The following is a 25,324-nucleotide window of genomic DNA, read 5'->3' as shown; positions in this document are numbered from 1 at the left end:
TAGATGGAAGATCTCTGTCTCTCCCTCTCTCTTTGTAACTCTTTCAGATAAAAAAATAAAACTTAAAAAGAAAAAAATTATTTCTGGATCCCAGAGGTTTCTCTGGAACACTTTGTTTCTCCAACAGGCTGAGTAACAGAATTATAGAGCACACTGGTAAAGGCAGGGCCAATCAAAAGCTTAAATAATGGGACCATACCACCAAGTAGAACATAAAATATACACTGGCTACTGGCAGAGATTAGAGGACAATTTGAAAATGTGTGACATAAAGAATTTATAATTCTCATCCAAGAGCTCAGATTAGCTACATAAGTGGGGACTATAGGACCTATATTTTATGTTAATTAAGAATTCCTGTTTACATAACTATTGTAATGTTCTCAACAGACTTCTGTGTACAGTGCCAATCATTTGGAAATTTCTTTGTGCTGACTGCAGCAGAACAGGAAATCAAAAAAGTCACTGTAGTAGGTGTTGGACAAGTTGGTATGGTATCTGCTATCAGAATTTGCTGGGAAAATCTGCCTGATGAGCTTGCCCTTGTAGATGTCGTCTTGCTCAAAGGAGCAATGATGGATATGCAGCATCGGAGCTCATCTCTTTAGACAACTAAAACTGTGGCATATTAATATTACTCTATGACTACCATTTTTAAAATTGTGGTGGTAACTACAGGAGTCATTCAGCAAAACAGTGGGGGAAGAGGAGAGGAATGCTTCAGTCTGGTGTAGGAAAATGTTAATTTTCTTAAATGTTAATGTCTTAAACCCAAATATCCTCAGATCATCAAATGCAGTTTTGATTGTATCATAATTGTGGATTCAAGCCCAGTTTACATTATTACAAATGTTATCTTGAAACTAGGTTGATTACCCACATGCATATGATTGGAAGTGGGTGTATTCTGGATTCTTCTGGATGTTTCTGTCTTACGGATCAAGAACCTGACATCCATCCCAGAAGCTGCCAAGGCTAGATGCTGTAAGAACATGGTAACTTAACTGTGGCTGTTTAAAGTCAAGTGAGCATGGCAGATGTTTCTCTCCACAAATTGAATCCAGAAAATGATAATGAGAATTGGAAGGAAGTACATAACATAGTGGTTGAAATGCTTAGGAAGCCATCATGCTAAAAGGACATATCAACCAGTCTACTGGATTAAGTGTGGCTAATCTCAATAAATTCATATTGAAAAATCTGTACAGGGTTTATCCAGTGTCTATAATAGTGAATTGGTTGTATGGTATTAATAATGAAGTCTTTCTGATTCTTCCGTGTATTCTAATTGGTTGGAGACTAATTGGCCAAAAGCAGAAGCATAATGTAGCTGAGCTCAAGAAAATTTAACATTCCCTGAGTGATAACCAGAAAAAAATCAGAAAGACCCTGGACTAGAAAATTCTAGGTTGCAAGAAAAAATTAAATTACAATGCAATTAACAATGGGTCGGTAGCCTTCATCCATGCATATTTAAATTAGTTTGGTTTTATCTTCCATAGTGTGAGAATGTAGACTCATAGAATCAAAGCCCATGCTTAATTTATACTCACAATATGAGCCATTTTTGAAGTATAATCAGTTATTAGAATAGGTTAGTTTTAAAAAGGCAGCCTCCCCTACTTTTTTCTGGTTACCTTATAGGAAGAACACTCACATTTGCTAACATCCTAGATTCTGTTTGAAAATATGACTAAACTGATACCAATTCACAAGAATATGATAGCTGATGGGATGCATGGTTCTCTTCTATATTGGACACTTATTTTTCATCTGGAAAAGAACAGATGCTAAGAAGCTTAAAGGAGTAGAACATTGTAAATTTTCCATCTGCTCTCCTAAACACACTTTTCTTTCCCAAAGTACACCCCAGGAGGCTAACTTGGCCTACATCCAAGTTTCTTCTCTAGTTTTACACTGGGTTTGGCCAACAGGAGGAACCAATAGGAATATGGGTGGTAGGACAAAAAGATCAGATCATTTACTCCCTTGATCCCTTCTTGTAGAGAAGTCATAGGGTAGCTCTGTCCCCAAACCAAAGGCTAGTCTCAATCAGGCAGCCCTATACATAGAGCTATGTTATTTACATAAAGAATATATAATTCATAAAATTACCCCCTCAGTCCTATCCACTGGAGGTCTCAGAATACAAATGATTTATCCTCTGAGTACCAAGCCCAATGCACAGCCACCCATTTATGTCCGAATTCTACTGACTGCCTTGCAGAAAGTCATAGCATTGGACTTGCCTCAGCTACTTTCTTGAAGTGTGCAGTTTCCTGCTATTAAAAGGGTTTTGCAAGGGTTGAGGGAGATGTAATGGATTCCTCATTTAAAAGACACAATCTACAGTTAAATCACTATAATTACAATGTAAACCGACATTTCCACGAATTGCCTACTACTTTACTCTGTAATATATTTTCCTAAAAGTCTCCAACATTTTCTTTTTAGTAATATACTTCAATCAATTGTAAAATATACATATAAATCTAACAAATTATGTTTACTTATTAATAATTTACACATATCTTACTCTAAACCAAAGATAGAAATTTTAAGTAGGGCAAAAAAAACGAGGAATCAAAAAAATTATTTTCCACTTCAGTGAAGCATCTTGGGGCATATGCAGCACAGTTTGAAAATCACTGATTTTCCTTCCTCAAGACACTGCACTGTCACCTGGCATTGTTGTTTAAGGTGCCACTTCTATATAGTAATCACCTCCTGACCTTCTCATTCATGAGTCTCAATGGCAAAGTATTAGCAAGAAGAGAATATTACTAAATGGGAATTCTAATGGCCAAAATATGGATAAAGTTCAAATGGCAGACATGCTTTGCTCTTTTACTTGATATTCATAGCGCCATGCTTCATGGAACATACTATTGTAAGCTGTAGTATAAATGCATGTACTTCGGTGAGTTTGGTCAGCAAAACTGGAGGATATACATAAACTATATAGGATAATTTAGGACAGTACAGAACAAGGAATAGAGTTATGAAGGTAAATTGAATTTTTTTTATTTTTATGTTCATCAGAATATATGACCTGAAAAAGTGTTAAATATTCCTGGTTTATAATACTTAAAATATCATGATGCAAATAAAGTAAGTTTTGCATTTCAGAATGATCAGAGGTATCTATAAGAAGCTTATATATTTTATCAGTAAATTCAGAAAACTGAAATTATATAAACCTTCAATTTTAATGTCAAGTAAAAAGCCTAGATTTCCTATGACCTATTACTTTATTCCTTAATCAGATATTCTTTCAGAAGCCGTAGCTAAAACTTCAGGACATCAATATTGATATAAATATGTTGCAGCAGGCACAAGAATGTGAAACAAAGCATTTTAACAATTATATTTCCATGTAGAAAATTTTCACTAGAAGAAAAAAATGTACAATGTTCTAACCAAACTAACAGCTAACCTCAGCAATCAAATATCTAATCACTACCTGCCTCCTACTGTCACCCCTTATGTTTATGTTTCGGGCATTCCAACATTTTATTGGCCATCTGTAGAAACCAGCTACTGATCTTTGTATTTACTCACAGTTACTATAAATCTTACCATTCATCATTAATTTATACTGAGTTTTGAGATTTTCATTGCTTCTGGACATTTTCTGTTAGTTAATACTAATAAAAAGAACCAGGATACTAATAATGTTTTATAATAAAAGATATCTTCATTGAATAGACAAAAGAATAAAATTGAATGTGCTAACTAAATAATATAAACAAGCCATCAAAATTTCAGATATCAGTTATACACAGTCTTCCCTTTAAGTATCCAAATATTTTAGGAACTCAACCACCAAAATATGAAAGCTCTAAGTCAATATTCATTTAATAAGCAATTATTGAGTGTGCCAAAGGCATATACTAATTCTAAAATGTAAATGCTGTCAGAAAAATCAACACAATGCTCAACCATCAGTAAAGTATATCTTAAAGTAAATGCACTTTCTTAAAATTCATCAGAGCTATATAGATTATTGTCAAACAAATCCTAGCTTTTCTTGACTAAACCTTGCTTTTATTAAGGAATTTTTTTGTTACAGCATAAGATCAAGGGCATATGGCGAGTGTTTAATCACCTAGAGAAGCCACCAATATAAAATAACACAGTGCTCCTAGTCTGAACATAAACAATAGTCTCTCCCATGTAATTCTTTACAGTTTTATCTTAAGATCTGTTTTTTTATTCTTTTTTAAAATTATATTCAAGGTATGCAAATTTCATATATTTCATGTATACAGATTCAGGAACACAGTGATACTTCCCACCTTCTTCTCCCTCCCATCCACGCTCCCACTCATCATCCTCCTTCCTATACCATCTCCTCTCATATTTTTACAATGATTTATTTGCAGTTTACTTTAAATTCAAAAGATTGACCCTACATTAAGTAAAGAGCTCAACAAATGGAAAAAAAAATTCCTCAATAGCGGAGACAAGGGCTATAAACAATCATCAAATCTCAAAATGTCAATTTCACTCCTATAGATTACCTTTTGGGTACTCTATTAGTTACCACAGATCAGGGAAAACACAAGGTATTTTTCTTCATGGAACTGGTTTATTTGATTAAGTATAATGGTTTCCAGTTGCACCCATTTTTGTTGAAAAGACAAGATTTCATTCTATTTACAGCTGAGTAGTATTCCATATTGTATATGCAATTTCTTTATCCAGTTACCATTTGATGGACATCTAGGTTAATTCCATATCTGAGCTACTGGGAGCTGAGCTGCAGAACACAGGCACACAGATAACCCTTCTGTATGCTGATTTCATTTCCTTTGGATAAATTCCCAGCAGTGGAATGGCTGGGTCATAGGGTAGAACTATTTTCAGGATTCTGAAGTATCCTTATCTCCATCCTGTCTTCAACAATGGCTATACTAGTTTACATTCCCACCAACAGCATTTAGGGTACCTTTTTCTGCACATCCTTACCAGCATTTATTGTTTCCTGATTTCTGCATGAGAGCCATTCTAATTGAGGTGAAGTGAAACCTCATTGTGGTTTTGATTTGCATTTCCCTGATGGTCTGTGATCCTGAGCATGTTTTTCATGTCTCTGTTGGCCAGTTGAATTTTATCTTTTGAAAAAATGCCTGTTCAAGTCCTTTGCCTATTTCTTAACTGGATTGTTTGTTTCATTGTTGTTGAGTTTCTTGAGCTCTTTATAGATTCTTCTTTTAATTTTTTAAAGATGCATTTATTTATTTGAAAGTCAGAGAGAAGGAAAGGCAGAGAGACAGAGACAGAGACAGAGACAGAGAGAGAGAGAGAGAGGTCTTCCACTTGCTTGTTCACTCTCCAATTGGCTGCAATGGCTGGAGTTGCGCTGATCCAAAGCCAGGAGTCAGGAGCTTCCTCTGGGTCGTCCCATGTGGGTGCAGGGGCCCAACGATCTCGGGCATCTTCTACTATTTTCCCAGGCCACAGCAAAGAGCTGGATTAGAAGTGGAGCAGCCAGGTCTTGAACTGGCGCCCATATGGATGCCGCTATGTTGTGGCACCCACCCTGCTATATAGATTCTTGATATTAATCCTCTATCAGTTGTATAGTTTGTGAATATTCTCTCCCATTCTGTGAGTTCCCTCTTTACTTGGCTGAATGTTTCTTTTGCAGTGCAGAAGCTTTCAGCTTGATGTAATCCCATTTGTCAATTTTTTGTTTAATTGCCTTTGCTTCCAGGGTCTTTTCCAAGAAGTTTTGCAGTTTCCCCACTGATGGTATCAGGTCGTAGATTTAGATCCTTTATCCATTTTAAGTTGATTTTTTATAAGGGGTAAGGTAGGGGTCTTGTTTCATACTTTTGTACATGGAGATCCAGTTTTCCCAGCACCATTTGTTGATGAGACTGTCATTGCTCCAGGAACTGATTTTAGATCCTTTGTCAAAGGTAAGTTGGTTGAAGATTCATGGATTCATTTGGTGTTTGATTGGGATTATACTGATTCTATAAATTGTTTTTGGCACTATGGATATTTTGATGATATTAATTCTTTCAATCCATGAACATGGAGCATTTTTTTCATTTCTTATTCTATTTTTTTCATTAATGTTTTGTAAACATTATCATAGAGCTCTTTCACCTTGTTGGTTAAATATACTCCAAGGTAATTAATTTTTTTCTGTAGCTACTGTTAATGAGATTGATCTTAAAAGTACTTTCTCAGGGCCAGCGCCGTGGCTTAACAGGCTAATCCTCCACTTTGCTGTGCCGGCACACCGGGTTCTAGTCCCAGTCGGGGCGCCGGATTCTATCCCGGTTGCCCCTCTTCCAGGCCAGCTCTCTGCTATGGCCCGGGAAGGCAGTGGAGGATGGCCCAAGTCCCTGGGCCCTGCACCCGCATGGGAGACCAGGAGAAGCACCTGGCTCCTGGCTTCGGATCAGCACGATGCGCTGGCCGCAGGGACCATTGGAGGGTGAACCAATGGCAAAAAGGAAGACCTTTCTCTCTGTCTCTCACTATCCACACTGCCTGTCAAAAAAAAGTACTTTCTCAGCCATAGCATTTTCTTTGTATACAAAGGTTATGGATTTTTTTGTGTGTTAATTTTATATCCCGCCACATTACTAAACTCTTTTATAAGTTCCAATACTCTCTTAGTGGAGTGTTTTAGATCCCCTAAATATAGAATCATGTCATCTGCAAGAATGGTTAATTTGAATTCCTCCTTTCCAATTTGAATCCCTTTGATTTTTTTTTTTCTTGCTTAACCTCTCTGGCTAAAACTTCTAGGAGTATATTGAATAACAATGGTGAGAATGGGCATCTTTGTCTGGTTCTGGATCTTACTGGAATGCTTCCAACTTTTCCCCATTCTGAAAGATGCTGGCTGTGGGTCTGTCATAAATTGCCTTGACTAAATTGAGGAATTTCTTCTATCCCCAATTTGCTTAAGGTTTTCATCAAGAAAGAATGTTGTATTTTGCCAAATGCTTCCTCTGAAACTAATGAGAAAATCATATGGTTTTTCCTCTTTAGTATGTTAACATGATCATATTTATTGATTTGCATATGTTGAATCATCACTGCATACCATGGATAAATTCTATTTGGTCCAGGTGAATGATTTTTCTGATATGTTGTTGGATTCGATTATATACAATTTGGTTGAGGATTTTTGAATCTATGTTCATCAAGAATATTGAGCGATAGTTTTCTTTCTCTGTTGTAGTTTTTTTCTGGTTTAGAAATTAAGGTGTTGCTGGTTTCATAGAAAGAGTTTGAGAGGATTCATTCCCTTTCAATTGTTTTGAGTATATTTAGAAGAATTGTAGTTAGTTCATTTTTAAGTGTCTTGTAGAATTCAGCAGAGAAGTCATCCAGTCCTGGGTTCCTCATTGTTGGGAGGGTCTTTATTACTAATTCAATCTCCATCTTGATAGTGGTTTGTGAGGTTTTTTTTATGTCTTCATGACTCAATTTTGATAGATTGTGTGTCTAGGAATCTATCAATTTCTTCTAGATTTTTCAATTTATAGGTATATAGCTCCTTGCAGTAATTCCTGATGATTATTTGTATCTTTGTGGTATATGTTGTTAAATTTCCCATTCAATTTCTGACTTTATTAATTTAATTCTTCTCCCTCTTTTATAGGATAGTGGGGCCAATGGTATATCAATTTTGTTTATTTTCCAAGAAAAATAAGCCCTTCATTTTACTGATATTGTGTATTATTATTTTTTTGTTTCGATTTTTTTTCTTTTCTAATTTAATTTATTTTTTTTTTCTCTTACTAATTTTGGGTTTGGTTTTCAGGTGGTTTTTCTGCATCCTGGAGATGCACTGATAACTAATTTCTTGATGTAGGAAAAAATGATATAAGTTTCTCTCTTTAAAAAAAAAAAAGATTTATTTATTTATTTGAAAGCCAGAGTTACACAGAGAGAGAAGGAGAGGCAGAGACAGGGACAGAGAGAAAGAGGTCTTCCATCTGATGGTTCACTCCCCAGTTTGCAGCAACTGCTTGAGCTGTGCTTATCCAAAGCCAGGAGCTTCTTCTGGGTCTTCCACATGGGTACAGGGGCCCTAGAACTTGGGCCATCTTCCACTGCTTTCCCAGGCCTTAGCTAAGAACTGGATCAAAAGTGGAGTAGCCGGGACTCATACTGGTACCCATAGGGGATGCCAACATCGCAGGAGGTGGCTTTACTGACCATACCACAGTGCTGGCCTCTAAGCTTTCCTCTTAACACTGCTTTTGTTGTACCCCATAAGTTTTGATATGTTGTTCTGTCATCTTTGTTTCCAGAGTTTTTTAATTTCCATTTTGATTTCTTCTATGACTCATTATTAATTCATGAGTGTGTTGTTCAGTCTCCATATGTTTTGTTATTGTTGTTGTTTTCTAGATATTCTTTCATCCTACAGTTGCAGAATGTACATTTTTTTCATCAATGCATGGAATTTCTCTAAGATAGACCATATGGTAGGCCATAAAGCAGGTCTCAGCAAATTCAAAAAAACTGAAATCATACCATGCATTTTTTCTGACCACAATGGAATGAAGCTTTTAATTAACAACTCAAGAATATCTAGAACATATACAAATAAATTGAGACTGAAAAACATACTTCTGAGTTAAAAGTGGGTCATAGAAGTTTTCTCTTAAAATCTTGAATATAAGGCCGGCGCCGCGGCTCACAAGGCTAATCCTCCGCCTTGCGGTGCCAGCACATTGGGTTCTAGTCCCGGTCAGGGCGCTGATTCTGTCCCGGTTGCCCCTCTTCCAGGCCAGCTCTCTGCTGTGGCCAGGGAGTGCAGTGGAGGATGGCCCAAGTGTTTGGGCCCTGCACCCGCATGGGAGACCAGGAGAAGCACCTGGCTCCTGCCGTCGGTTCAGCGCGGTGCGCCAGTCGCAGAGCGCCAATCGCAGCGGCCATTGGAGGGTGAACCAATGGCAAAGGAAGACCTTTCTCTCTGTCTCTCTCACTGTCCACTCTGCCTGTCAAAAAAAAAAAAAATCTTGAATATAATTATCTTACTCTATACAGTAAATGTCATATATATGTATAATACACAAATGTTAGTGTATTATTTGTTTTTAATTAATTATTCAGTTATATAAGAGGTACAGATTTCTCATGTTGCATATATAGTTTTAAGAACATAATTATACTTCCTACCCTTCCTCCATTTGCCTTTGCTCCCATCATGTGTCCATCCTTCTTATTTTTCTTTTAATTTTTGTAGGGACATACTTTCAATTTGCTTTAAAGAGCATTTTTATTCCAAATCTTCCCAGATCTTTTTGGTAGTATTGTTTTTTTTTTTATTTGACAGGTAGAGTTATAGACAGTGAGAGAGAAAGACAGAGAGAAAGGTCTTCCTTCTGTTGGTTCACCCCTCAAATGCCCACCACGGCTGTTGCTGTGCAGAACCAAAACCAGGAGCCAGGTGCTTCTTCCTGTTCTCTCATGCAGTGCAGGAGCCAAATCACTTGGGCCATCCTCTACTGCCTTCCTGGGCCACTGCAGAGAGCTGGACTGGAAGAGGAGCAACCGGGACTAGAACCCTGCGCCATATGGGAACCCAGTTCCACAGGCAGAGGATTAACCAAGTGAGGCACAGTGCTGGCCCAGTGGTATTGTTTAAATAACTATTAATATTGCTTTTTTTCTGTTAAAATTTTTGATGATTTAAACTTTACCTTTTTCACTACATACACTTAATTCTTATGACATAAATATTAGTATTTAAATCCTGCACTAATTTCTTTCTTTTTTTTTTTTCTTTTTTTTTTTGACAGGCAGAGTTGACAGTGAGAGAGAGAGACAGATAGAAAGGTCTTCCTTTACCGTTGGTTCACCCTCCAATGGCCGCTGTGGCCGGCACACGACGCTGATCCGAAGCCAAGAGCCAGGTGCTTACTCCTGGTCTCCCATGCGGGTGCAGGGCCCAAGCACTTGGGCCATCCTCCACTGCACTCCCTGGCCACAGCAGAGAGCTGGCCTGGAAGAGGGGCAACCGGGACAGAATCCGGCACCCCAACTGGGGCTAGAACCCGGTGTGAGGGCGCCGCAGGCGGAGGATTAGCCTATTGAGCCGCAGCACTGGCTAATTTCTTTTAAAGAAAAACTGATTGTGGTTCAAATTTACTTTTGTAATTCCTGCAACCAAACTTTATTTGCAAGGCAACTATGAATCTCCTGAGTAATGTTCCCATAAATTAATTTAAACAAATAAAAAGGAGGGGGACCGTGCTGTGGCGCAACAGGTTAAAGACCTGGCCTGAAGCACCAGCATTCCATATGGGCACCAGTTCCAGTCCAGGCTGTTCCTCTTTCGATCCAGCTCTCTACTATAGCCTGGGAAGTGAACCATCGATGGAAGACTCTCTCTCTCTCTCTCTGTATGTAACTCTGTCTTTCAAATAATAAAATTATCTTTAAAAAAAAGGAAACTATATTTGCATAACTGCCTTCCAATATTTAGTAACAAATTCAAATATTTTTAGTAATAAACAGTAGCAGTCATGTTACAATACAGCTTTGGAATCTTTTATAATATAAAGTGATGGCCCCCAATTGTAATTCCATTGTAATCAATGATTAATGTCTTTATTCATACTAAAGGGAGGGGGAAACAATTATGTATATTATTTTATTCTAATATTTTCAGTTATTTTATGTTTCCTGCCCTGTATCACAAAATTCATTTGCATTATTTTCTTTTTTTCTACAAAGATAAAAATATTACAATGATTTTTTAAAAAGTGTATGTATGAGTACTATTTTAGAAGTAGCCTTTAAAATTACTTAACTTCACATTTTATTTCTACTGCAGCATAACAAAACAGTTTACTATTCTTTAGATACTGTTTTCCTATTTGCTAGCTCTATTTCTTCACCCTACTCCTTTTTCTACATGCTGTGTTATTTGATGCACTCTCAGATGGACTGTCAACCAAACAGGCATATGTATTATATGTTAAGCACATATTGCCTTACAGTCTTCAAAACCCAGATATTTACATGTCCTATAGAAATATAGTATCACAGTATCTCAACATTGGAAATGTAGGCATCACTAATTTTCACTAATGCACAAAATATTTTTAAATAGAGAACTGTCTGAAGTCAACATTTCATATTACCCTAGCAATCCTGAGTTACAAAATAAAGTTGAATTTAGCTTGCAAATCAGTGTTGCAAATATATTTCATGATGTTAATTACTCATTGGGATCATCTAAAATTTAAAGTATGTGGTGTAAGAAAAAAAGAAACTGATGGGAGAACAGGAAAGGAAGAGTGATTAGGTAAAATTTATTTGTGTCTTGATAATCACACACAAGTAAATAGAATCCCACAATATTTGCATCTTGATACTGCCTTGCCTTCACTGACCTTTGAGTGTTCCCTTACAAATGGTGTTCTCTTACCGAAAAACAGTCATGGATCCTCAGTTTGAGATACTATACAAGCCGGATTATCTCCATTGTTATAAATAGATGGGGGTACTTATGTGAAAACGTTCTACACTTATGAAAGATGTTCGTGTGACTTTAAAGCAAGTGATAAGCATAGTTCCAAAGCAGTGTTACACAGCTTAGCTTTTATAGTAATTGCTTAGAAATTTCCATTCCCACTAGTCATCTTTTAATGATGTGGAGTAGAATAAAGGAAAGGAAGATGGAATCACACTTTGTCAAGTTTAACTGTGCAAAGGTCAGTGTGATAGGTTTTCCCCATGGAGTACAAATAAGGAGTTCATTATGATTAATAAAACTTTATCCTTTGAGTTTTTCCATCTCATCCAATTTTTTTTCCTGTTTGATGTGGATTATTGATTTTACCACTTCTTTGTCCTGGCATATTCCAAAGACTTATCAAGACATTTTCTAGCACTATTGTGACTACAAATTATCTTATTCATGAATATTACCCTTTTCAACTTTGTAGTAGTCTTTCATGAAATACTTTGAAGTTCTATTTTCACATAGATTTCACATTTTTACTGTTCAGGTATAAATGAATGTTTAAGCCTTGAAAATGTTGGATGTCATGTACTATTTTTTCCAATTCAACTCAATTCAATTCAATAAGCATTTACTGACTATCTTTGTGAACCTGGCTCTGTTGGGGTTACTGGGGTATGTCAATAAACAAAACATATCCATTTCCTATTCTTGTGTTTCACTTACTTTAGCATAACATAATTCAATAATTTTGCTTCACCACCAAAAACTTTTATTGTCTTTTATGACATCCTTTCTCATGGGTACCATGGAATATTTTAATGAACATTGATGTATATGCCCATCATAAACAATAATAACAACAGGTTTTGTTTATTCTCTGCTCAGGTGTTAGACAATGTTCTAAGCATGTTACATGTATTAATTCATTTAAGTTGTTTAAAAAGTGTGTGGAATGCCACCAGTGCTGTGGTATAGCAGGTAAAGGCGCTGCCTGCAGTGCCTGCATCCCATATGGGTGCCGATTCCGGTCCTGGCTGCTCTACTTCCGATCCAGCTCCCTGCTGTGGCCTGGGAAAGCAGTAGAAGATGGCCCAGGTCCATGTGCCCCTGCAACCACATGGGAGACCCAGAAGAAGCTCCCAGCCCCTGGCTTCAGATCAGCACAGTTCCAGCCATTGCAGCCAATTGGGCAGTGAACCAACAGATGGAAAACCTCTTTCTCTCTGCTTCTCCTTCTCTCTCTGTGTAACTCTTTCAAACAAATAAATAAATCTTTAAAAAAATGTGTGGTATTGGCACTATTTGTACTCACATACATAACTATTTTGGTAGAAGCACAAAAATACAAATAATTTAAATAACACTGAAGCTTGTCCAGTTAACAAATGAAGTCTTAATCAAACCCAGGGACCTTAACCTCAAAGTTGATGTTATTTCCCACTATATGCAATGCATCTGCTAAAATCACTCCAGAAAGGATTTTGTAGTACACATTTTAATGAAGTTGCCTTAATTATCTGTTTAGATAATTAACCTCAATTCAGAATCTCTTATCTAATTCAAATTATCATATATATTTAAAATCAATTTAAAGGTATCAAACTGCATTGAAAAATTCCCACAGCACAGTATTTTTCCCTTAATTAAACAGTTAACTTGATCTCAAATTAATTGATTGAAAATATATTTTGTTAATATTTAACTGATCAAATTTCACGCTAAATCAGAGAATTCACATGTTAAGAATGTCCCTTCAGGTGAAAGTCACATAGTATTAAGAGATTAGTGTGTATATCTTGCTATTCACTATGCCATGACATTTCTGAGCTATGGTAATTCAGATGCAGCCAATATATACCAATATTTTATCAAAAAGTGACTTTAATAATTGCATAATTTTTTCATTAGGAAACAAAATCCCATTAAATATGGCCATTATTTGCACATTTTATGTTGTAGATAAATCTATAACAAAGCATTAAAGAGCAAATTTTACTTCATCAAAGTAAATTAATGTAATATCTAATGAAAACTGTAGCTGATTTTTCTTATGATCTAACACTCTTAACTTGTGAACATATTCCTCCTGATTAAAAACCAGTTTATTGTGTATCTTTTTTTCTTCCTTACACACATATTCGCATAATAAATACAAAATTTCTGAATCTTTCACATCAACAATATTAGCCTCATATGCATGATTAACCATCTTCTAAGATGATAAAGTAGATTGTAGTTAGCCCTGTGTTTGCACAACATAGGGGAAAAAAATGAAACTCAGATTTGTTGCAAATCTTTTTTTTTTTTTTTTTTTTTTTTGGATTTGTTGCAAATCTTAACGCTAAGTCTCGGCCTACCAGGTTAGGAGGTAGTTTGAAACTATCTTTAGTTGAGGTATTAATTAATTATTAAAAGTGCTTATTTTTCTATGGAGTTCAGTGAGTTTTGACAAATATATGAACTCATGCAGCTACCACTCAATTAAAACTTAAAGATATCCATAATTTTATCAAAGCCATCTTGTGCTTCTTCTTCATTAAGTACACACAAATGCTCAACCTGCGGATATGCCTTCAATTACTATAGTTTAGACTTGTTACTTATAAATAAATGAAATCAGGTATTCATTCGCATCCATCTATTTCCCTTCAGTTTATTATTTTTAAGACACAGTGTTGAGTATTTCTCATGGAAATTTTCTGGTTTCTCATGTAAAATTTCTGGGTGATGGTAACTATACTTTTAATTTTGTAAGAAAATGCAAAGCATTCTCTAAATCACATTTCCACAAGCAATGAATGAGTTCTAGTTCCTCATCATCCTTGCCAGAACTAGATATGGTCATTTTTTTTGGTAGAATATATTTTACATATAATTTATATTGACTTTATACAAATTGTAAATATTTAAACAAAGAGCATGGGTATCTATATTTGTCATCTTGAGCTTCATCTTGTTAAAACATAACAGTGAGCCTAGAATGAGGATAAGGTCATTAACTGGAACATAAACATTTTCAGTTCCCTAAAAATAATTGATAATAGTTCCATAAACATCCAAAACTTAGGTATAAGTCTTACATGTATGCATATATATATATATATATATATGGAAAAGTATAAAACAAAAATAAATCAAACATGTAAGTAAATGCAGAAATATTCTATTTTCATTGATTAGAAGACAAAATATTCCCAAGAAACTGATTATTACCAATCTGATCTTCAAATCTAATGCAATTTCAGTAAAAAAACATTGGTAAATTATTGCATATACTTCAACAATGCTGATTCCAAAAATGACACGATGAATGATGTCAGCAAGATGGAAGAATAGTTAAATTATCAGGCTCTACTTCCCCAACAAAACATCTAATTGGCAACTATCCACAGACCAAAACATTTTTAGGAAATTATAATACTTGGAACAAGCATGAGGCACTAATGTGACTCACAGAACAGAATGAAATTCAAATTAAAAGGGTAGGAAGGAGGGACTTTGTGTGACCACACCACACTTTTCTCTCCTCGCCATATCAGCACAAAATTAAGCAAAGAGGATTTTCCTGACATGATTTCTACAGTGAAAGAAAAGGACAGGAGGCACTCTGAGACACTAACCAGGAAATCCACTTTAGCCTTAACTCACAGAGAACACTAGGAGAAATGGCACAACTAGACCACCCTGGAACAGGTAGACACAAAGACATAAGGCAGAGATCTTCATGTACAGTGTGTGGATTGTGGTGGTTTTGTGTTTCTGCCAGCTGAGGTGCCAGATCAAATTTAGTAACTAACCTCATAGCCTAATCACAAAAAATATGGTGGGAAGTTCAACCAAGCTTGAGTCCCTTGTCTAGTCTCCATGCCCAACCCCAGAGTTCAAGTCAACCACCCTACCAAGTCAGAGAGACTTCCACCTTAACACATTTCAGAGAAGCAAAAGAGCTAGACAGCAAACTTACTTTAACCTAAAGCCAGCACATAGCTCCACCCTGAGAGGATGATGACACTCAACTGCACAACTCTAATGAACAGAGCTTCTTGTCATGCCTGTCTGGAGCACAGGCTCCACCTAATCTTGGAGCCTATACTGGTTCTCCAAATGCAGATAACAAAAAGGAGAATTGCCCAGCTAGGGAACATTCTGTGATAGGCCTGGCCAGAAGCCATTACATTAACAATCCAATGATTTGTCTATAAAAGAATGCAGGCAATTGTAGCACTACAGAGTAGATACAGGCAGCAGCCCATCTAACATCAGAGAAAAAATAACTGCATAGCCAACCTGAAAACTCATAACAAACTCTGACAGTCTAGGGTTGTTACCAGTTGTACCTTCTAGAATCACAGACTAAAGAGTAAAGTCATAACCCTATCAAAGGATATCAGAGGCTAGAAGATGATAGAAGAGGGAGCTGTCTTCTCAAGCGCAAGGACAGTAAGTTTATCCAAAAGTAGGCAATCATGATATATCCAAAAAAGTAAAAGAATAAAGCTCTACTAGTGAATCTTAAAAAACAAAAAGAGCTAACAGTCACATGCCATGTGAAAACATGGATATGTTCCAAGATGTATGGTAAGTAATTTTGTCATTGTGCTAACATCATAGAGTATACTTACACAAACCTAGGTGGTATGGTGTATTACACATCTGGGCTACCTGGGAGATATATATTACTTGTTGCTCCAAAGTGAACAAAACAATGTAAGATTGTATCAAGAAATGTTGCAACAAAGAGACAGCAAATATGAAATATATGAGGCTGCTGGTGCTGCAGCATGTCATACTACTTTACAACAAACTTATAAGTAGAAGAGTACTCCAAATTAATGATAAATGATGTAATATAGCAAATATATAAGTCAGTAAAATACTAGTTAACTACCATCTTAAACTACTTCATGTACATAATTCTTAGTGCTATAATTTCTTATAACTGGCAGCAGAGAAGAATTATTATTATTTTTTTGACAGGCAGAGTGGACAGTGAGAGAGAGAGACAGAGAGAAAGGTCTTTCTTTTCTGTTGGTTCACCCACCAATGCACCGCACTAATCCAAAGCCAGGAGCCAGGTGCTTCTCCTGGTCTCCCATGGGGTACAGGGCCCAAGGACTTGGGCCATCCTCCACTGCCTTCCCGGGCCATAGCAGAGAGCTGGCCTGAAAGAGGGGCAACCGGGACAGAATCCGGCACTCCAACCAGGACTAGAACCTGGGGTGCTGGCACCGCAGGTGGAGGATTACCCTATTGAGCCACGGCGCCGATGAGAATAATTAATATATCACCTCAAAGACATAAGTAATGCAGTATACTATGACACTATGATGTTTACAAAGTCACAAGTTGATAAGGACTTTTCAGCTCAAGTATAATTTTATTGGATTAACATCAATTCAATTGAAATCTTCAAGAGCAGACTCAATTATACAGAAGAAAGAATCAAACAGCTGGAAGACACAGCATTTTAATTATATAGCCAGAGGAGAAAAAAAGAAAAAAAGAATAAAGAAAATGTATGAGAACTATAGGGCAATATCAATAGAGCAAACCTTCACATAATAGGTGTCACAGAATATAAAATGATAAAATGATCCAGAAAACATATTTAACGAAGTAATAGCTGAAAATTTCTCTATCTGGGCATAGATGTTGACAACCAGGTTCAGAAAGTACATAGGCTACCATTCAAATTCAATCAAAAGAAGAGTACATCACCAAAAGTACTATCTAGAAAAGAAAATATGATTTGAGTTTATTAAAATTAAAATGATTTTTCTGAACTGAAATAATGTTAAGATAATGAAAAGACAAGTTACTAACAGTGAGTGCATATTTGCAAGATTTATATTTGACAAAGGACATTGATCTCAAAATATACAAAGAATTAACAAAATGTCAGTGAAAGGAGAAAGTCAGGGCTTCATGCATTGCAAACATGACTAAAGGCTCCTGCAATCTCTCTTGTTTTGTTATTTTGGCTTTCTTTTCTTATCAGTTAAATAAGATTGCCATTACTAATTTTCAGACATACACTATTATAAAATTATGTTGTCCAACATGGCAGGTAGTAACTAAATATGACTATTTAAATTTAAATTAATCGAGAGGTGGGCATTTGGTACAGCAGTTAAGATTCTACTTTTTATGCTTGCAACCCAAATAAGATAGTATGGGTTCATGTCTAGCTCCAGTTTCTATTCTGGCTTCCTATAATGGGCAAACTAGGAGACAACAAGTGATGGCTTAAGTGGTTGGGCCCTGCCACCTATGTGCAAAACATGGATTAAGTTTCAGGCTCTTAAACTCAGCCTGGAATTCCCCTGGCTTTTGGGAGTAGACCTATGGATGCACAATATCCTTATATCCATTATTTTAAAGAAGTAAATTTTAAACATTTAGAGAAAAAAGCACCCTTCTTTGAAAATAATCAAGTAATCAAAACAAATTAAAAAATTTACTCCCTCAGTTGCATGAGTCATATTTCAAGAATTCAACATTCACATGAAGCTAGTGACTATTTTATTAGACATTGCAATACTTAGAATACATTTATCATTTCAGAATGTTCTAAGGGAGAGTACTGTCTATATTCTCAAATGTATTTCAATGTATTGTTATTCAATCAAAGCCCAGTGTAAGTATTTAAAAATAAGGTTTTGTTCAACTACTTTTGTCAAGCAAAGCTGTAGTATCAAAAGAACCTTTACTGTCTTATAGCCATTGTATTAGATATGTTTAATGAAAATTATGGAAACTGCATTATCTGACAAAGGCTCATAATGGAATTATTACTGAAGATTTAAATTTCATAATATATCTAAATAGATATTTCAATCATATTTTATTTTGCAATTTATATTAAATTTTATATTAGGCTTATCCAAATAAATACATAACCAGATATTATCTTAATTCTGATTTTAACATATTTTTTAGGATCAAATGCTACATAGAAAATGAACTTTTCATCCTTCCCATTGTGACAGTGCATTATTCATCTACAACAATACTTTCCATATTCAGCATTGTCCCAGTGGCTTTTTGTTGAACATCTGTTTTCATTTATTGCCCACTACATTATGAATTAGGAGAGAACAGAGATGTCACTATCTCTGTTTCTCCAGAAAACACAGTATAATGATTTGAACAAAAACACCAAAACTTTACCAAAACAGTAATCTACCATTAATTTGGAGAAAAATATTGTGTAATTTTATTGCAAATCTCTGTAAAAATAAAGACTTCTTGTAATTGCAGTAAATTCAGGATATGAGATGTTGTGGTTGAATTCATTCTGAGAGGAGGAGCGCGGTGGGGGCAAGAGGCGCTTAGTCACCACACAGACTCCGGGAGTCTGTTGAAAGCAGGCCTGAGGCGAGCAGCCTGCAGACTCCTTTATTTCAGTTGCTACAGCAGCTTATATAGCCAAGGCAGCCAATCCGGTCAAGGGCAGTCTATGCCCTAACCAATCACGCCCTGTTGCCAGGCAGTTTCTGAAGCCATCCAAACACAGCCTGTTGCCAGTCAGGTTCTGTTGCCAGGCAGTTTCTGAAACCATCCAATCACAGCCTGTTGCCAGGCAGGCTCCATTGTCATGTGGTTTCCGAAGCCTTCCAATCACAGCCTGTTGCCAGGCAGTTTCTCTTGCCAGCCGTATTGATTTATTCATTGTAGTGATTTATTAATTTACTTATATTCTTTTTTTAAAGATTTATTTATCTTATTGAAAGTGAGAGTTATAGTGAGGGAGAGAGAGACAGGGCAAAGAGAGTGACAGAGATCTTCCATCCACTGGTTCGCTACCCAGATGGCCACAGCGGCCAGGGCTGGGCCAAGCTGAAGCCAAGTGCCAGGAAATTCATCCGGGTCTTCAATATGCATGGCAGGGACCAAAATATTTTGGGCCATTTTTCCACTGCTTTTCCCAGACCATCAGCAGGGAGTTGAATCAGAAGCACAGCATCCAGGATGTTGGTGTCACAGGTCACGGTCTAACCCACTACACCACAACACTGGTCCCAATTTTCTCATTTTCTTATTCAATTGCTACTTAATTTTGATTATATGAGAATCACCTAATATCAGTACCCTGTGTCACACTGCATAAATCTGATTCTTTGATTCAGGTAACAGGCCATTTAGCTTTGTTACTGTGCTATAATCTTCCAACTTAATTTTTATCATTAATTACAGGGACATTTTAGCCAGCCACTGCCAGCATGCTTTTATATTTTCTCAAATTCATAGAGCTCAAGCAAGAAAGACTGGTGCCATTCTTTGATATTCCTCAGCGATTGCCTGCAAAGACTTAGTAACTATCTCAAGCCAATAAAAAGTCATTACTGGTCAGATAGGAGACCCAAGCTGGCTGAATAGTGAGAAACTGTACTAGCCTCAGAAGCAGAAAGATACTTTAAAATAAAGGAAGGACCACAGAGGTAGAGCACCAGAAAAAAGAGTCTAAGCTCAGCTAGGGGGCAGAACAGACAGGCTGCTGGCTACACCCTGCATCTACACAACTGGTTCCTGACTGAGAGGTGCCATTTTCCAAGGTTCTTATCAATAGCATTCTTTACAGAATTTGAAAAAACACTAAAATTCATATGGAATCAAAAAGACACAGAATGGCCACAGCAATCCTAAGATAAATCAATCAATAAATAAATGAAACTGGAGGCATCACAACACCTGACATCACACAATATGAAGCTGTAGTATTTAAAAGAGCATGAGGGGAGAGCGGAAAGACGGTGGAATAGGAAGGGAGCACACTGATAGTCCAGGAAGACACATGTTAATAAAAGTGGAGATACTGCAGGGTCAAGGAAGAGTAGGGGAAGAAAACAGCAGAGGAAACACTTTCGGAACTAGTGATTCACAGTGGACCAGCGTGGAGAGCGTGGGAGCCCAAGTTCAGGATACCAGCAGCAGACTCAACACACCAGCGCTGGAACGCGAGGTGAGCCGAACCTCAATAGCCCGAGACACCAGCGGGCAAGCAGAAAGAGGAGACTAGAGGGAATGAGGCTTGAAACTCCGTGGGGAAAATTTCACCAGAGAGGAAAAAAAAAAAGTGACCTATACGGACATGAGTTTCTCTCTCTCCACTCACCTATCAAAAGCGAGCAAGACAAAGAGCAGGCGCCATTTTGGACATACGTCATACGCAGGGCGACCTCAGGTCTGCACCAGCCCTGAGCCTAGCAGAAAAACCTGACTCTGGGGGGAGGGGTGAAATAACAGGAGATTAGCATCTAACTTGGCAACCCAGTGGGAGACTGCAGGAGAATTGGAGCCCACACTGAGGGCAGCACAGATTCCCTATGTAGTCCTTGGAAAAGAACTTCCGATCTCTGGCTCCTGTGGGAATATCATTCCCCTGCTAACTACCTCCAATTACGTTCAGCTGTGTGGAATTACTTCCCTTAAGAATAAAAAAAAAAAAAAAGAATGAAAGAGAGATTTACCACGCCTAACCTGGGAGTGTCATCTTGACATACCCTCAACCTTGAGGAACCAAACACAGCTCTCAGCCCACACTCATCTCAAGCCTCTAAGGCTCCACTGAAAGCAGACAGTCCACTTAATATAGAGCCATAGTGTAACAAGAAAAAACACCACAGTGAAGAAACCAAATATCTCCAACATGCCAAACAACAAATGCAAAAAACCGAGGTAACAAGAACAAGGAAGACACTATGACGCCCCCAAATGAAAAAGACACGCCAATTCAAGATTATGAAGATGATGAGATAGATAGAAGAAATGCAAGAGGCAGATCTCAAAAAATTGATAAGAACATTAAGAAGTTCTCAAAAACAAATTCTTGAACTACAGAAATCCTTACTGGACAGGATAGAAAATTTCTCTCATGAAAATGAAATATTAAGGAGGAATCAAAATGAAATGAAACAACTAGTAGAACAAGAAACTGTGATAGTGACAAGAAATCATAATGAAATGAAGAATTCAATAGATCAAATGACAAACACATTAGAGAGCCTTAAAAACAGAATGGGTGAAGCAGAAGAGAGAATATCGGACTTAGAAGACAGAGAACAGGAAAGGAAACAGGCAAACCAAAGAAAAGAAGAAGAAATTAGAAATCTAAAAAATATTGTCAGGAATCTAAAAAACCTAACATTCGGGTTCTAGGATTTCCTGAAGGCATGGAGAGGGAGAAAGGATTAGAAGGCCTTTTTAGTGAGATACTAGCAGAAAATTTCCCAGGTTTGGAGAAGGACAGAGGCATCCTAGTATAGGAAGCTTATAGAACCCCTAATAAACATGACCAAAAGAGATCCTCACCATGACATATTGTAATCAAACTCACCACAGTGAAACATAAAGAAAAGATTCTAAAATGTGCAAGAGAGAAACGTCAGATTACTCTCAGGGGATCTCCAATTAGATTCACAGCAGACTTCTCATCAGAAACCCTACAAGCTAGAAGGGAATAGGGAGACATAGCACAGGTACTAAGAGAGAAAAACTGCCAGCCCAGAATATTATATCCTACAAAGCTCTCATTTGTGAATGAAGGAGAAATAAACACTTTTCATAGCAAACAGAAATTGAAAGAATTTGTTGCCACTCGTCCTGCCCTGCAAAAGATGCTTAAAGATGTGTTTCACACAGAAACACAGAAACATGGTCACCAATATGAAAGAGGGTAAAGGAAGGAAACCTCACAGCAAAAGATTACAGGAAGCTCAATTTCTCTTTGACATAGAATTTAAATCTAATTCTCTGTTAAAGCAATATGTTAAAGTAATCTACTATGTTCTCTTGATGTCTGTTAAATTCTAATTGTTCAAAAACAGCTGAATTTTTATTAAGAGCTATGGGTTATTTAAATATGTGCTTATTTTCAAAGATTTGAATAATCACCTTGTAACAATGATCAAATTTGGCCTATGTTATGACATGATTTTAAGGAATCTTATTTCAACCAGATATTTTGGATTTTGAGCCTTCTTGGTGTTCTTGACAGGCATTCAAAAAATCAAAGTTCCAAACAATCTGGACTCTAAAATTTCCAGTAAATCTTGGACTTTGGTTTTTCCAGTTTGGACCCAACTGAAAAAATCGAAGGACCTATGTCTCTCATCTTATAGAGACACCAACTAATCAGTCTATTTGGATTATATTAGAAGGACTGTCAAGATGTGACATGGTACTAAATTTTAAGTTTCTATAATAGAAAATGCTATTAATACAAATGTTTGAGAATTAAAATGTCTAATGATCTTGTGTTACTAGACTTGATAGTTATCTTAATGAGAAAGCCCCAGAGGCCTAAAGGGTTTACTTGTAAAATCCTGCAGGTGCATTCAAAAATACTGTGAAGTAAGCAAGTGCCTCTTGTTGGTTGATGAGTTTATAATTTTAAACATGGCAACTTAAAGTCTTTTGTCATCCACAGTTATATATGATGTGCTGCTCATAAAACTAAAGCGTTGTTGGTTCTGTGTTTAGCTTTCCTCCTAATGGTTCCTATGGACTTTTTCCAGCCACTTCTATTGTATTCAGTACTTTGGGATGGCTCTGTAAACAGATGAAGCCAATAATGTATTAACAGTACCAACTGAGAAAAAGTATGGTTAACTGAGGTTACTAAAAACAAAAAGCAATTCAAATCAATTGGCAATCTACAAAAAGAGTTAAATATTTTAAAAGCTATTATTGAAATTGCTGTATTGGTCTATTATGCTATGTTATATGTGTGTACATATTGTATGTCCACATGGGGAAATTTAATTAAGAGTTTTATTTTAATTGGCTTATAGATAAAATTGTCCATAAATTTAAGCTGCCAAAATCAATCAAAGATACAATTTATTTTGTGTGACCTGAATCTGTGTATCATATGTTTTAAACGTGTTCGTAGAAAGAAACTAAAAACATTTTATATGGTTGTGCTTAAGTTTACTGGTTAAACAAAGTATACCATGTTAGATATTTAAGAGGTGTTTTCAAATACATGATTCTTAAAATTTATAGAAGGCATTGGACCTTCTGGTAAATGTTTTCTTAAGTTGTTATCTAATGGTTGAAACTGTTTGCTAAGTATTCATGTGATATTGCTATTGTCAGCAAGCGATCTAGGTCTTGCTCCCTCATTTCTCTATTCTAAGCCCAACTTGTTCTTTCATTTCTCTATTCTCTTCAAGGTAGGAAACTAATTCTATTATAAAGGAATCTGTAGGACGCACAATTTAATCTTTAGACCTTATAAAAGAGATAGTTAACATTTTTCTGTAATAGCATAGCCAAAATAAGAACTTAACTAATAATCTCATAGCTAGATTCACTTCGCCATCAGCGAAGTATACAGTAAGTAGAAAAAACCTCCCTTTCAGACCAAAGGGAAAGAAAGTTTTAAAGTGAGAATATAATTTTCCTCATGGGCATTGTCTACCTTAGAAAAACTACTACAGAACATGCCTGTGACTATAGACTTGTAGTTCAGGCCACCGAAGATTAGAGATGGGACACAGGCACTCCCTTGACTTGCATCCTCTGGTCTGCTTTAACACAAACCAGGAGGAAAAGAAAGCTAGGCATCAGAAGCAATGGGTGGCAGGCCTATTAATGGCTGATCTGTACAGTGATCTGCCCTCAAGGAGACCCAACAGGCCAGTCCACTGCAGTGGCTTTCAATGTGGCAAGCCTGGGCTTCAGCAGAAGTCAGCTTGTGAAGAGCCCTGGCAGCTCTGCCAAGAGTTGGATCACTGGAAATGGACCTGCCCTGGAGTCGAAGGATGCCCAGGTCAGAGCCACAGATCTTATTGGCTCTAAGCTGAAAAGCCCTTCACTCAGCCCAGCTTCCAAAGTGACCACTGCAGCTGAGGGGACGGCCACGTAGGGTCAGCAACATTGCAGGCAGAACTGTAAATTTCTTGTTAGAGATGCCACCTGCCTTTACCTGGCCTGCTCTCCTCCCAGGCCAGCTAAGTAATGAAAGTCAACAGAGTGTCTTCCCCCAGGAGGTTCACACCTCCCTTAGGATGTACCCCATGTGAAGAGATAGATAGGTCTGGGTCTCTTAACTCACAAGACCTAAAGCCCAACTAATTATTATCAAGCCCCTTCTATCAGGTTCTATTTGCCTCTCAATCAGAAAACTTAATTGTAGCTTAGCACCTTTCTTAGCTCCTCTACTAATGACTCTGTCCTTTGTTCTAGGCCCTGTCTAGCGCACTTGGGCCTCATTCCTTTGTAATCATAACCTCTACTCTACCACCAATGGCTCTACTCCCAACCTGTGTGTACTGATGGTCCTCTTCCCCACTTAATGCTGTATAATTGTTCAGACCTGATTAATGCCACTCTTAGGATCATTGGTTACTATCCTCACCCTGTCTTTTATGACCTTGTCTAAATATGATCAGAGTCGGCGAACTTGGAAAGCTTCCATAGCCTTGGCAACTCATGACGACAGCCTAGGGTGGTTACTGGCGCCATAAACTAGAGTGTCAATTTGTTGGGTCAACAACAGGAGTCACTGTGCACTTGCTCCTCATGTGGGCTCTCTGTCCTTAATGTGCTGTACATTTTGATTTAATGCTATAACTAGTACTCAAACAGTATGTTTCACTTTGTGTTTCTTTGTGGGTGCAAACTATTGAAATCTTTACTTAATATATACTAAATTGATCTTCTGTATATAAAGAGAATTGAAAATGAATCTGGATGTGAATGGAAGGGGAGAGAGAGCAGGAGAGGGGAGGGTTGCGGGTGGGAGGGAAGTTATGGGAGGGGGAAGCCATTGTAATCCATAAGCTGTACATTGGAAATTTATATTCATTAAATAAAAGTTAAAAAATAAAAATAATAAATAAAAGAGCTTGAAACTGGCAT

At 37.0% G+C, this 25,324-nt stretch overlaps 1 protein-coding gene and 1 pseudogene across 2 annotated transcripts in view; one reads left to right on the top strand and one right to left on the bottom strand.

Moving 5' to 3' along the window:
* The window catches only part of GALNT13 (polypeptide N-acetylgalactosaminyltransferase 13), a 489,696-nt gene that overhangs the window by 328,246 nt on the left and 136,126 nt on the right, over positions 1 to 25,324 (bottom strand). The gene's annotated exons all lie outside the window — the stretch shown is intronic.
* Positions 378 to 1,350, top strand: LOC133771714 (L-lactate dehydrogenase B chain-like; annotated as a pseudogene).

Source organism: Lepus europaeus, chromosome 1, assembly GCF_033115175.1.
Source record: "Lepus europaeus isolate LE1 chromosome 1, mLepTim1.pri, whole genome shotgun sequence".
NCBI lineage: Eukaryota > Metazoa > Chordata > Mammalia > Lagomorpha > Leporidae > Lepus > Lepus europaeus.
The sequence above is the reverse complement of the archived record's forward strand: the minus strand, read 5'-3'. Positions and strand labels throughout refer to the sequence as shown.